Genomic DNA, 14,353 nt, shown 5'->3' on the forward strand with positions numbered 1-14,353 from the left:
AAACGCATGGCTACTTGGGATGAAGAAATTCTTTGAGTTGCATGAATACACAAAGAACATGAAGGCCATAATAGCTATCTTCAGCCTCAGAGGAAAATCATACATCTAGTAGGAAGATGTGGAGCGGGTTAGAGACATCAGAACATAAGATTTGAGTTGGTATGAATTCAAGATACTTTTTAGGAAGAAGTACTTGTCAAAGAGGTATTACGATAGCAAAGCCAAGGAATTATATGAACTAAAGTTGGGATCAATGATAGATGAGGAGTACACAACTAAGTTCCTAGAGTTATTGAACTATGTAACCTATCTTAAAGATGAGAAGGCAAAATTTCAGAGATTTGTCAGTGGATTTCCATTAGCTTTTAGAGAACGTATTGAGTATGATGAGCCTCGGTCGCTTGAGGAAGTTATTGGGAAATCGAAGCATTTTTATGAGCAGTCAAAGCACAAGACAAATATCAGCAAGGTTGGAAAGGGAAAGAAAAAGCTAAAGGTAAATGACAGCTGAAACGAAAAAGGCTTCAAGATGCAGGTGAGAAAGAAAATGTTGCACCTTACAAGAATTTTAATGGGTCACAACATGGAGGGAAGAAAAATAAAGGTGATTGTACAGGATGGTTGCAGTGTTGGAGATGTGGTAAGGAGCACCTTAAGAGGGTTTTTCCGTATAATCAGGGTGGTAGGCCTCATATTTACCATGCACAAGAAGCACAAATAGTTGGGGATGTTGGGCAGAGCATTCCATGGATTTATGCAGTGTTGGATAACAAGTATGCAGATTTCCAAGAAATTGTTATCGAGATGGACGATAAGCTTTGTGATCAATTTGTTTCCATTTTGATTGACCCTAGATCTAATAATAGTTATGTTAGTCCTGAACTGGTGTATAAGTGTGGTTTGAATAAGGAAGTGCATGCATAACCCTGGTTAGTGCAGTTGTCTACGGGTACAAAGAAGAGAGTGTATCACTGGGTAAGAGATTATGCATTCAAGTTGAATGGTATGCCTACCTTAGCACATTTGAATGTATTTTTTTTGGGATCACATAGTATGCTTTTGGGTAAGGACTGGTTGTATCTTCATAGGACCAAAGTGGATTGTTATGAAAATTCCATTGAGTGTTTGGATGACAATAGAGAACAGAGAATCTTGTAGGGTAAGAAGAAGGAAACATCAGTTAGAATGGTGACATCTATGAAGGAAAAGCATACTCACAGAAAAGGGTATGTGTTATTTACAATACATATTTCTAGTGATAAAGGTAAGGATGTTGAGTATCAGAGGTATTGATCAGGTACCCGATCTTGCAGCAGTTTCTGGATGTGTTTGCAGAAAAGATTTCAGAGTTGCTGCCTCACAGAGAAGTGGACATTTCCATTTAGTTGCAGTTGAAGGAAATGCTTGACAAGGGATACATTAGGCCAAGTGTATCACTGTGTGGTGCACCAATGTTGTTTGTCAAGAAGAAGGATGATACTCTTAGGATATGCAATGATTATAGGAAATTGAACAAAGTTACCATCAAGAATAGGTATATGTTGTTGAGGATCAATGATTTGTTCAATCAGTTGAAGGGAGCAGCAGCGTTCTCGAAGATTGATTTGAGATCTAGATATCATCAAGTATGCATCAAGGAAGAGGACATTTACAAGACAACTTTTAGAACCATGTATGGGCATTATGAGTTTGTTGTAGTTCCATTTGGTTTGAATAATGCTCCAACTACTTTTATGTGCTCGATGAATAATATATTGCATCCTTATATGGACAAGTTTGTTATTGTATTCATTAATGACATATTGATATATTCTAAAAATGAGGAAGAGCATACCGAGCACTTAGCAATAATATTGATATTGTTGAGAGAGAATCAATTGTACGCTAAGCTCAATGAATGCAGTTTCTTTCACACAGAGGTACCTTACTTGGGAATTGATGTTTCCAAGGAAGGAATAACGGTGAATCTAGAAAAGATCGAGGCTATCATGGAGCGGGAAACTCCTAGAAATGCGGATGAGGTAAGATAATTTATGGGGCTAGCAGGTTACTGTAGGATATTCATCAAGAACTTATCTCACATTGCATATCATATTACATCATTATAGAGTTAAGGTCAAAGAATTTGAAAGGATAGAGGAATGTGCAACCAATTTTGAGCAATTTAAGCAGTTGTTGACAAGTGCTCCAGTTTTAAGATTGTAGATCTCGACAAAGAGTTTGTAGTGTGTACAGATTCTTGCAAGAGATGACTTGGTGGATTCTTGATGCAAGAAGGATAGTTAGTTTGCTACGAGTCATGAAAACTGAGTGACCATGCCCATAATTATCTAACACATGATCTTGATTTGGCATCGATCATCCATGCATTAAATATGTGGAGACAATATCTTCTTGGAAGGAAGTTTGTATTGATGCGTGATCACAATGGATTGAGATACTTGTTTGCAAAATTGAATCTGAATGTTAGGAATGCTAGATGGTTGGCCACGCAAAGTGAGTTCGACATTGGGATCAGGTACATTAAAGGTAAAGAGGACAAGGTTGCATATGCACTTAGGAGGAGGATACAGGTGAATCATATAGCAGGTATGAGTTCTTATGGGACAAATTTATAGGATTAGACCTTATAGGAAGTACAGTAGGATGGTAGGTACATGGAGCTTATGCACAGGTTGCAGATGGGTATAGGTGGCTAGGATGTGGACTATCATCTTACAACAAATGGTTTGGTTAGATATAGGGATAGCATATATGTGTCGAATGACAATGAGCTCAAGAATACTATCTTGTGAGAGTTTCATGTGAAACTGTATTCAGGTCACCCAGGATACCAGAAGACAATGAAAATAGTGAAGAAGTTTTATCACTAGACGAATCTGAAGAAGGACATGGAAAATTTTGTGGCTAGATGTTTGGACTTTCAGCAGGTGAAAGAAGAATGTAAGCATTCAAGTGGACTACTACAGTTGATTCTGATTCTAGAGTGGAAGTGGGAGTTCATTTCTGTCGATTTCATCATAGGTTTTTAGAGGACATCTAGATAGCATGATTCCATCATGGTTGTGGTGGACAAGTTGACTAAGGTAGCACATTTCATTCTAGTGAAGTCTACTTATTCAGCTATTGATGTGGCAGAGGTATTCATCAAAGATGTAGTGAGGCTGCATGGTGTTCGCTAAAATATTGTGTTAGATAGGGATGCTAAGTTCACTTGCAAGTTTTGGAAGGAGCTATTTATAGGTTTGGGGATATAGTTGGCCTTCACCACAACTTATCAGCCACACACAAATGGACAAACAGAGAGGATCAAAAGGATATTGGAGGACATGTTGAGGATCTATGTGATGCATTAGTAGAGGAGATGGGAGGAGTACTTTTTGTTAGTTAAGTTTTCTTACAATAATGCTATCATGAGTCACTGAAGATGAGTCTGTTTGAGGCACTATATGGACGGAGTTGTAATACTCCCATCAGTTGGAGTGATACAGTGAACATGGTATTGATAGAACTAGACATGTTGGCAGAGATGGAACATGAAATACATGTTATCAAGAAGAATTTAAAGGCAGCACAAGATAGGCAGAAAATTTATGCATATTGGAACATGTTGTTTAAGGAGTTTCAAGTTAGGGAACAACTATATTAGCGTATCAAACCCAAGAAGAGCTCCTGGAGGATTAGATCATGTGTCAAGATGGAAACTCAGTTTTATGGACCTTTCAATAGTCTTGAAAGGATTGGACAAGTAGCCTATTGATTTTCACTACCTCCGATAGTGAAAGTCCATGTTGTTTTCCATGTGTCATTGCTTAAGAAGTATGTTAAAGATATTGATCATATGAATTACTAGTCTATATTGCAGTTGGAGCCAAATGGAGAATTTAAGCTAAAACCTCAGTGTATATTGCAGAAAAATATGCTAATTCTCTAGAACTAAGAAATCGAGTAGTTTAAAGTGCAACAAAAGCACTTTGGGCTTGATGAAGCTACATGGCAGATGGCGGATCGGATGCAGGCTATGTATCATTCTTTATTCATTGGTTGAGCGAATTTTTTTGCTATATGTTTTGGTGTGCTATTATGGTATATGTATATATGTATATGGATGTAAATACTGCCATGAGTTGTGTTATAAAGCTCCAATAAGCGGTATGGGTGTCATGTTGTTATGGTTGTTACATTGTTATGTGTCATGTTGGTTTTCTTCTTAACAGGTTGATCATTTTAAATACGACATTGAGCTAAGTTATAAATCTCCATGGGAAGTATGTTTTTCTTCTCAACAATCTTGTTGGTTGTAGGTGGCATTGAACACCAAGGATGATGTTTCACCAAGGGGGAGGGTTCTGTAACAGCCCTAGTAAAAAATTCCAAGTAATAAAGTTAAATAAAGGAAAAATAATTACCAAGGTCATGGGACACGTATTCCAAGCTTAGTGTTGGGAAACAAATCCTAGTGTGGGTGTTCATTTGGTTTATTATGGCTAAGGGAAATTGGAAAAGGCAATGGAAATGTATTTGGGAAGGCACAGGGCATTAATTGGTATTTTATTTATGAAAATAATGGAAATTAGGAGAAAATGAAGGTGAAAGGTCACAGGTTGCATGTGAGGAGGAAAATGAGGGAAAATGAAGCAAAATAATGGAAAATTGAAGAAAATAGAGGCCTAATTAATAAAAAAGGATTGTGAGGATCAGTTAGTACCTTTTGTCAATTCAGTTTTGGATCTCTCTCTATATTCTCTCCCTATAACACTCTTGGACACTTATAGTTTTTTTGGAGCAATCTAGCATTGGATCAAGAAAAGAAAAGGAAGGATCAAGAAGGAAAATATCAAGCAAGGAAGAGCAATATCAAGCAACTATAGTGGGATTATTTGTAGGTATCAATTTGCATGTGTGATTTTCTTACTAGATTTGGCATGCATGGTACATGCATGTGTGTATTTGGTTCTCTTTCTCTCATTGGAATGGGTCTTTCCAGAGGTGACAATCTTCTTCAACCTTGCCTTGCCATTTCTAGATAGCCATGGTGTGGTGGGTTCTCTTTTATTTGGTTAATTTGGATTACCGGATGGGTTCGAAACAAGTGAGGGGGTCTTTGAAAGAAAGAATACAAGGCCTAGGAATCTCGGGACCAGAGGAGGTGGGCTTGCAGTAAAGCCAGAATTGTTGTGCCTCGGTAGGCCTAGGAATCCTCAACCAGTGAATGGCAGGATATATGATAAAGCCTAAAGGTGTGTGCCCTCGTTTAGGCCTAAGAATCTGTGACCAATGAATCATGGGATATACGATAAATATTAGAGGGTGGGGTCTTCATTAGGCCTAGGAATCCTCAACTTTTTTATGGTGGGATATACAGTAAATCCTAGAGACTAGGAGACAGGAAAATTCCTCATGGTGTAGGTGGAGAAATATGGTGGCATCCATGCTTGTTTAGGGCCTAGTGATCTAGTAGGGATTGTGGTAAAGCCCGAGGAAACCTATTTTGGTTTGGTTTTTATTCCCACATTCATGCTTGGAATATGGCATGAAGTTGATTGGTTGAAATAAATATTTTGTTTAGCCAATCTATGATCGGGTGGTTTGTGGAAGTCCCAAACCTAGTTGGATTTTGCATTCATTAATAATAGCTCCTTCTCCTTGGTATTTCATGTGTACATGTATTGGTTACATGTTTGTTTTGTGGTTGTTATACCCTTGTTATTTCTGTTGGTTATATGTTGGTTACGAGTATGTTTTATGACAGTCTTGATGTATGGATTTCATCATGTTTTGATTAGTAACTGAAAGTACAATGAATACATGACCTAATAGATGATAATGCAACTATTATGATATGGAAACAATGCTTCTTTTGAATCTCAAATAATTATGAGACCCCTATGCTCAGATATGTTGTTATGACCTATAGATTGCATATTTGTGACATGTTTGATCAAATTCCTATCATGGCTAGTAGGGGGCTTGTAAGTTCCTTACACAAGTGTTTGCATTAGTAACTTTGTTTCAATGTCATTTATCATTCTTGAAAGTTTCGTGAAGTTACGGGTAGTGGCCTGAGTCCTAGCCCTGAAAAAGTTGCACAGAATCTAGGGTTGATGGCTTAGAACTGCCTGGAAAAGTCCATAGTCACTAACATGCCTTACTATGGGAGTGACTAGAAGGATTTGGGCGCATGCATGCCTTTTCATGGGAGAAACTGAGGCTCTAGGATAGTAAAAAGATAAGTTTTCATGGGGGTTAAACACATGGAAGGGTTGGTTACCCCTTGAAGGCTCTGTAGCTCCTGGGGAAGGTCAGTTTGGTTGTGTTCTATCAGCTTTACTTCCTTAACTATATATGGGGAGTTGAATCAAATCATAGTAGCCTCTTGTCATATGTTTACCCCAGTGGACCGGTTAGTTTGGGTAAATGTGGGAGGAGGGTGTTACAAAACCCTACACATCCAAAAACCCAACCATGAGAGATGAAGCACCAAAAGTTTATGGGCCCCGTTGGGGTAAGTTGGACCCCAAAATTCCTGGGGTTGTAACTTTTTCACGTGATCTCCATTTGGGTGTCATAATACCTCATTTTGAAGATCTTGATGAGAAAGAAAACAAATAATTTGTGACACATATTTTGGGAAGTTTTTGGTCTCTCTGTTTTCCCAGAAAACGTCTTTTTGGACCTTAAAATAGCTCCGTAAGTTTAAGACCCGAAACACTAAAAAATATTAAATGTGCTAGAAATTAGGAAAATAAAAGGAAATAGTGTTAGGGCTCCAAGTGGAATAGGAAGGTGGACACCAATATCCACCTCGATCAGTCCTGCCCCCTTTAGGAATAAAATTTCCCCATTTCGTTGAGTGTCTCAATGGGATGGGGGAAATTTTGTTGAACTTGGTCCCTAGTGAGTCACTTTCCTTGGTGCAGGATTTGGTTGGCTTTGAAAACTCGATACCGTTGGATCCTCTACTAGCTACTATTATTAATCTGTGTTTCCATGATCTGATCAGTTGTGGCCTACTCCATGCAATCTGGGTTGATATCTATTGGTTCCAATTGTTCGACAATATCTAATTTGTCCAACAATGGTCGAAAGTATGGTCAAAGGTGATCCACATTGAACATTGGGTGCAAGCCAAGGAATGGGGGAATGTTGAGCTTGAAAGAATTTTCTCCTACAACCTTAGTGATGGTGTAAGGCCCATATCAGAGTGATTAGAGATTCTGATGGGCTTGAGCAAGGTGTTCTTCTACTGATGCAACCAAATTTTGTCGCCCACCTGAAACTTATGTCGTTGTTTGTACTTTGCATTTGATTTATCCAAGATTTCATGAACCTACTGGAAAATTTGCTAGATGCATTCAATAAACCTGGTTGTTTTATCAACCTCAAACTACACATGTTTAGACTCTTCCTATGTAGACACATGAGGCATGCCAACATCAATAAGACATATTTGAGAGCTACGGAGAGATTTGTTATAGTCGTGTGCACATAAGGAAGGTTCTCATCCCATGTTCGTGGATGCTTGGATTTGTACATGTGTATTATGTGCACGATTATCCTGTTGATGACCTCTGTCTGGCCATCAGTTTGGGGATGGAACCTAGTCGACTTGGTGAGCTTGGTGTCTAGTAATGACCAGAAGCTCGACCAGAATGTGCTTAGGAATTTGATATCCCTATATGATATAATGGTCCGCGAGATCCTAAAATGTATCCACACTCGTTCAAAGAATTTTTTGGTAGTGTCCTTTGCTGTGATACTCTTCTTGAATACCAACAATATGGTCATGTTAGGAAATTTGTCCACAAACACAAATACATAGTCATTACCACGCTTAGTATAAGAGAGGTTAGATAGATATTCCATGGATATGGATTCCCAAGGTTGGATGGGAGTAGGAAGAAGAGTGTATAGGCATTTCTTCTTGATGGTTGGCTTGGAAATGGAACAGACAGTGCATGATCTAATATACTTTCCGACATCCTATCAAAGTTTTGGCCAATAAAAATAATTTTGCAGTACTACCATGGTTTATTCCACACTAAAGTGTCATGCGACCCAGCTATAGTGTTCCTCCCAAATCAGCTTAGCATGCTCTCTTGAAGGAAGGTAGCATAATAATGTGTCATGGAGGTGGATGTATGGTACTTTCTTTCCATCCACTAGCATTTGGTTTGTGTTGGAAAAATATGGATCATTCTTGTATGGTTGCAAGCATCTAGAGGTCTTGTGGTCACAAGAGTTGAGAACAGTGGTCAATGCTATAACCATGGGCCAACTAAGGCATTGTGAAACATGATTGGTGTTGCCCTTCTTCCATTTAATTTTCAAGTGGAATTGTTGTAGATATGTGGACCACTTCTGATGGTCATCGTTCTACAAATTCCTTTGATTCTGTATAAACTGAGGAGGTCGATGGCCTGTGTGTATGACCATCTCCTTCCCCAGAATGTAATGTTTCCATTATTGGCAAGCCTACACAATAAAATACATCTATTTATCATAGGTCGGGTATTTACAAATTGTATCGAAAAGTGTCTCATTATGATGGACCACCAAATGCACTTGTTGGGTTAGAAATGCACCGAAAGCATAGTCAGATGCATCTGTCTCAATTTCAAATGGTTGTTGCAGATACGGAAATGTGAGTAGTGGCGCAAAGAAAAGGTGGTTCTTTAGCTTCGCTTTGCCCTTGGTAGCTTGACTCAAAGGTTAAGTGATATGAAAGAATCCAAAAATGAACAAGGAAAATTTTAGGGGTTAACATTCACATGTGGGCTAATTTTCCATCCTTTTTCAGAAAAAAAGATTTGCCAATTTCCATTTTTTCTAAAAATTATTTGCCCAAATTTTATAGTATAAAATTACTTTACCTTAAAAATCGTAGTATGTTATAGAGACTATACAAAATAATTATAAATTTGAGTATTTTTGCAAAAATATTGCCAGATATTTTATAGTTTCCATATTAGGGACTAGTAAGATTCACTGATGTTTCTAAACTTTAAGATAAATTTCCATCCTTTAAATTTTCCTTGAACGCGAACTTTTGGTAAAACATGGCGATGCCCAAAAATATATGAAGCTCTGTTAGAGTGGTTAGGGCTGTACAATCCCAAATTAATTGGATCTTGGCTGGATCCTCATGCATTCCTTGCTCATTAATGATGTAACCCAAATATTGGACCTAGCTCATGCCAAGGGTGCATTTCTCAAAGTTGGCACATAATTTGTGCTACCACAAAGGTTTGAAGTACCTGCCGAATGTGTTGAAAGTGCTCTTCCCAACTCTTCTTGAAGATGAGGATGTCGTCTAGATATACGACCATGAACGATTTGGTGAAAGGACATAAGATGTCATCCATCAACCTCATAAAGTTTGTGGGGGAATTTTTCAACCTGAAAGGCATGACCAACCACTCAAAAAGGCCTTCGTTGGATTTTTAGGCGATTTTCCAAACTTTTGTGGGTTCTATTGGAACTTGGTGGTAGCCCGAATTTAAATAGATCTTCCTAAAGTACTTGGACCCTTTGAGTTGTTCAAGAAGGTCATCAATCCATGGGATTGGATACCTATTCCTGATAGTGATTTTTTTTAGTGCTTGATAATCAATGAAAAAACTCCATGTCCCATCCTTCTTGTTTACAAGTACAATCGGGGTCCCAAAAGGTGAGGAATTTGGTTGGATGTGCCCTTTTCGTAGCAAATCCTGCATCTGCTACTTGATTTCTTCATTTTCCAAAATATAGTGGGGGTATATTGCCCCATTAAGTACAGGTGTTCTAGGAGTTAGATCGGTCGAATTCTTGACCTGACAGTGCAAAGGTGACCCTATGGGTGAAGAGAAGATGTCCCTGTATTCTTCCATGACCTTATCCACTTGCTTTTAATGCGTGAGAGAACTATTCCTAGGGGTCATGGACTTGGCCATGATCTTCCCCTTACTTTAAGAGTGAATCAGAAAGAAAACAAATTTCCTAGTCTAGGAGATTATCTTACTACATTTCTTAGCATATATCAAAGAGATGGTAGTAGGAAGGGCTACCTTGAATATCCTATATAACTTATTACCCAAAGTAATAAAAATATTGCAAGGCCTGGACTCATACATAACATGATGCTTCCATAATTATGATTGTCTTAATAACACATTATAGACTTCAATAGGAGAAACATTACATAATACCTCATCCATTAAGGGCTTGACGTTGCATGGATGGTGGCATTGCTCACTAACGCGAAGTTCTCATCCTTAGTGGAGCCACTCGATTGTGTATGATTGGGGGAGTGGTGTGGTCAGTAGGTTCAAATGCTTAATGAAATCTACTAACATGAGGTTCTTTTGGCTATCGTTGTCGATAATGAACTACAATGGAAACCCCTTCACCCAAATTAATGAGTGGAAGAGATGCTCCCCTTCCTTTGAACCTTTGGAATCAATATTTTGTACCTTGGTGTGGAAACGTTGGCGTTGGGTTTTGTGTCGATAATATGCTTCCCTTTATCATTCCCCTTGTTGAATTATAAGTTAGAGTTGGAACATGCATCTAACTTTGAATCCTTCAGCTCAGCTATCAATGACCGCTTGGCGCGACAGTCACTTGTGTTGTGAGTGGGGATCTTGTGGAACTCATACCACCTTCATGTGTCCTTCTTTGTATTCATGGTGTTATTATTTGCTTGCATATTCATTGGGTGTCCTAGGTTTCGCTGCCTTTGCTTTGTCCTTTGTTTTGCGATTTGGGGGTGCATTTTCCCTGCTTCAGATTCATAGATCCAAATTCTCACTTCTTCTATTTAATTTTCTGCACGATCTTAACAACATATCGGTATGCGGCGCCAAGCGAGGAGATGTCCAGGAAATCCATCTCATCTTGGATGTATTTGTGTAAATAGCCACAATACTTGAGTACTAGATGTTGATCAGAATCCTTGGTACCCAACTTCGTGTGAAGGGTATGAAAAATATTTGTGAAATCTAAAATGTATTGGGACCTCCCTTGCCACAATGTGGTCCATTTTATGTACTTATATTCATAGCTCTCGAAAGGGTAATATTTTTTCCTTGAAAACATCTCAGAAAGAATTCCAGGTGGGTGCGGCTAAAAATAGTGAGGGTTCCTTCTTGTCCCTTTACTCATAGCAGGTTTCCCACCAATCCTTGATGTGGGGGAAGCTTTGAGGAGTCAAAATGTTATCTTTTCCCTATTGGAAAAATCATGGATTGAAAATATCCATCCAGCAGATTTAACCATTTATCTACGACATCTGCATCTATCTGGACTTTAAATATAGGAATTTCCAAAGTTCACTTCTACCTTAAAGAGGGTGGTTCCCCCAAGGTGGTTGATATATGAAGATTCTTTGCCTATTGTTACTAGCTAAAGTATCCGGAAAAAGTTATCCGTCATCTCATTCCTTTGTTGCTCGAGGGATTCTTCAAGAAATATTTTGAAAGGATCACCTGCTCCCTCATATTTATTTTCTTCTTCCATGGGATTCAATCAGGTTCAATGAGGTCGTTCTTGCAAGGGTTCAACCAGTTCAAGTCCTAACACCTTGTACCTCGACCTCGTTGGGGACACGCACGGAAAAATAGAGGAAGAGAGAACTTCTTTAATACCACTGATCTAGATGTATGCAAGAATGAAATGAAATACATATATAAATAGAAACATAGTTCTACAATGAAAAATTAACTTCAATTCATTAATAACAAATACTAAAAATTGTTTACATGCATAATGGAAATAAACTAGCTCAGGCAATGGTAGCTATCTTTGAGAATAGATGTGATGACTACAAGCCTTCTGAACTGTGTTATGATGAGGCTTGAAGGCCTTTTTATGATTGAGAAACAAGGGAAAACCATACACATCCAAAAACCTAACCCTAGGAGATGAAGTGGCAAACATTTGTGGGCCCCGATGGGGTAAGTTGGACTAGCAATGTCCCGCAATAGTGACTTTTGCATAAGATCTCTGTTTGGATATCAAAATACCTTGTTTCAAATATCTCCATGAGGAGGAAAAAAAAGAATTAATGAAATATTTTTTAGAAATTTTCCGATGTTTTTGGTTTCCCAGAAAAATGTCTTTTTGGACCTCAAAAAGACTTTTGAAATTTAGGACTCAAAAAACGGCCAAGAATAGTAATTTTGCTAGAAATTAGGAACTTAAAGGAAACAATGTTGGGGGCCACCAATATCCACCTAGATCAATCCAGATGGAAAATATAACTCATATCTTGTGGAAAACTATAGTTTAACTACGACACTATGTATCTATTATAGGATCTCAGTTACTCAAATCAATATTAAAATATAATAGTGTGATTTACATGTCGACCCGATTAATAGAAAAGGGAAAAGGTTAAATAACAAAGCGAGAAAACCTTTTTCAGAAAATATTTAAATCCTTATAAGAGAATAAATAACTTATTTTGTGCATAAAATAAGTCGGGATCCCTCATCTTCCCTAACACAGTGAATTCCCTAGTAAAAAATTCCAATGACCATAAATGAAAAATAAAATAAAGGGTGAAGGCATGAGAAATCCTTCCTACACAGAGAGGTGATGCAAGCAACTTCATCAGGGTTATGGACGCTTGTTGGAAGCAAAGCAATGCTTGTAATTTCTTAAGTGACTCCGTTGGGGTTATGGATGCTCACTAGTAGCGAAGCAATGCCAAGGATTCATATCAAAATTCTAAACATTTAAAACTCACAAACATATACTATCCTTCTGACTTATAAAAAAAAGTACTACCTTGCAAGACTCTTATGAAATATATTTAATTGATGAAAGAAATAGAAGAAACTAAATCCATAACTGGGGCTAAAGAGCAAGACTAGTGGGATTCATAGGTCGAGTCAATACTTTCTGAGGATCGTCATTTTATAATAAGGCAGGCCTAAATAGAGATGTTGATGTCCTACCCTTGGATCACCAATTATTGTAATTTCTACTATAGACCCCAAAAATTTTCAGCATCTTAAAAACCCCCCTTATCAAATTCTCAAAAGAATGATTGCACTTTGTCTTAGTAAATTGCAGTCACATTTCCTAATCATAATGCACCTTTGAAAATCAAATCACAATTGCATAATTCATTGGTAAGATTTTATTGAATATCTTATCTCACTATCCCATACTTTATCACACTTTGGAATGCGACTATGAATTTATTTCACCTACCTAAACATGTGTGGAATAAATCTATATAATTGATTCACCCCTTCTCTCATTCCATTCGTTTGTTTCAGTTTGAAGTGCTCTGCATAAAGCTCTCAAGAAAATAATGTAGTTACCATTAAAACCTTCAAGTGTGCCCACATGATTGGATAAAAGTAGTAACCATCCTCTCGCTTTTAAATTTGTGATTTGAGTGTTTAATTTTGGTTTATGTGATTTTTTCATTTTGTGTGATCTCTCATCTTCCCGCAACGTTTTGAATTCTTATACTCAATAAAACATATATATGTATGAAGGATTTACATTCTAACGATTATCCTTGCACTACCTAGGCCAAACCATGATTTCCCAATCGCATAACCGTGTATTAGAAACCAAAGGTTTAGACCCGATTCATTTATAAACTTTGATTGTGATTTTCCTTTATCAATTGTCCACCCAAGTGATTTCATAACCTCCCTTATTTGTGCTCTCATGTAACCTAAACCTTATCCTCAACTTAGTTAACTATCTTACTAAAACTTGAATGTGCTTCCCCTGGTATCGTAATCGCACTCACGTACTTTAAATTCCAAACCTTCCCTTTGTCAATTGTCTCCACAAATCCTGATCGCGGTTTACCTTTTATTGCATTCGCGCACTTCAAGTCATGAACCCATTCCATTATAACCTTGTAACTCTCGATTGCGATAATCATGCTCATTGTACTTGCGCGATTTAGTGCTTAATAATTCCTCATTACACTTGTGAATCCTGAATGTGATTAGTATTGGATTTGTACCCTTAGTTTTCGTGCTAACATGTCCTAAGCCTTGTGTTCTTATCTCTCTAGTCTTAAAAGGCGTGATTGTGATTAGCATGTTCTCCATCCTCCTTGTTAGCCTGTTCGCACATCCTATCCAATAAATTTTTTTGTTGATTCCTCTATTGTCAAGAACCTCGATTGTGCCCAAGCGAATGCTATCCCTAAGAGTGTGACTATGATTTCTAGCGCATTGTGTTTTTCTAGGAAAAAATATAAATAGATTAAAGAACAGATTAAAGGATTTTGAGCTAACATTTTCTATGTGCAATGAATATATTTGGGATTTCAAGGATAATAGACTTGCAATGTGTCAGTATTCCCTCATCCACTGAAAGCATGGAACCAATAATGAAG

Source organism: Pinus tabuliformis, chromosome 1_2 (genome assembly GCF_031772625.1).
Source record: "Pinus tabuliformis cultivar Carrire ecotype Pingquan chromosome 1_2, CPIR1, whole genome shotgun sequence".
In the NCBI taxonomy this organism is placed as follows: domain Eukaryota; kingdom Viridiplantae; phylum Streptophyta; class Pinopsida; order Pinales; family Pinaceae; genus Pinus; species Pinus tabuliformis.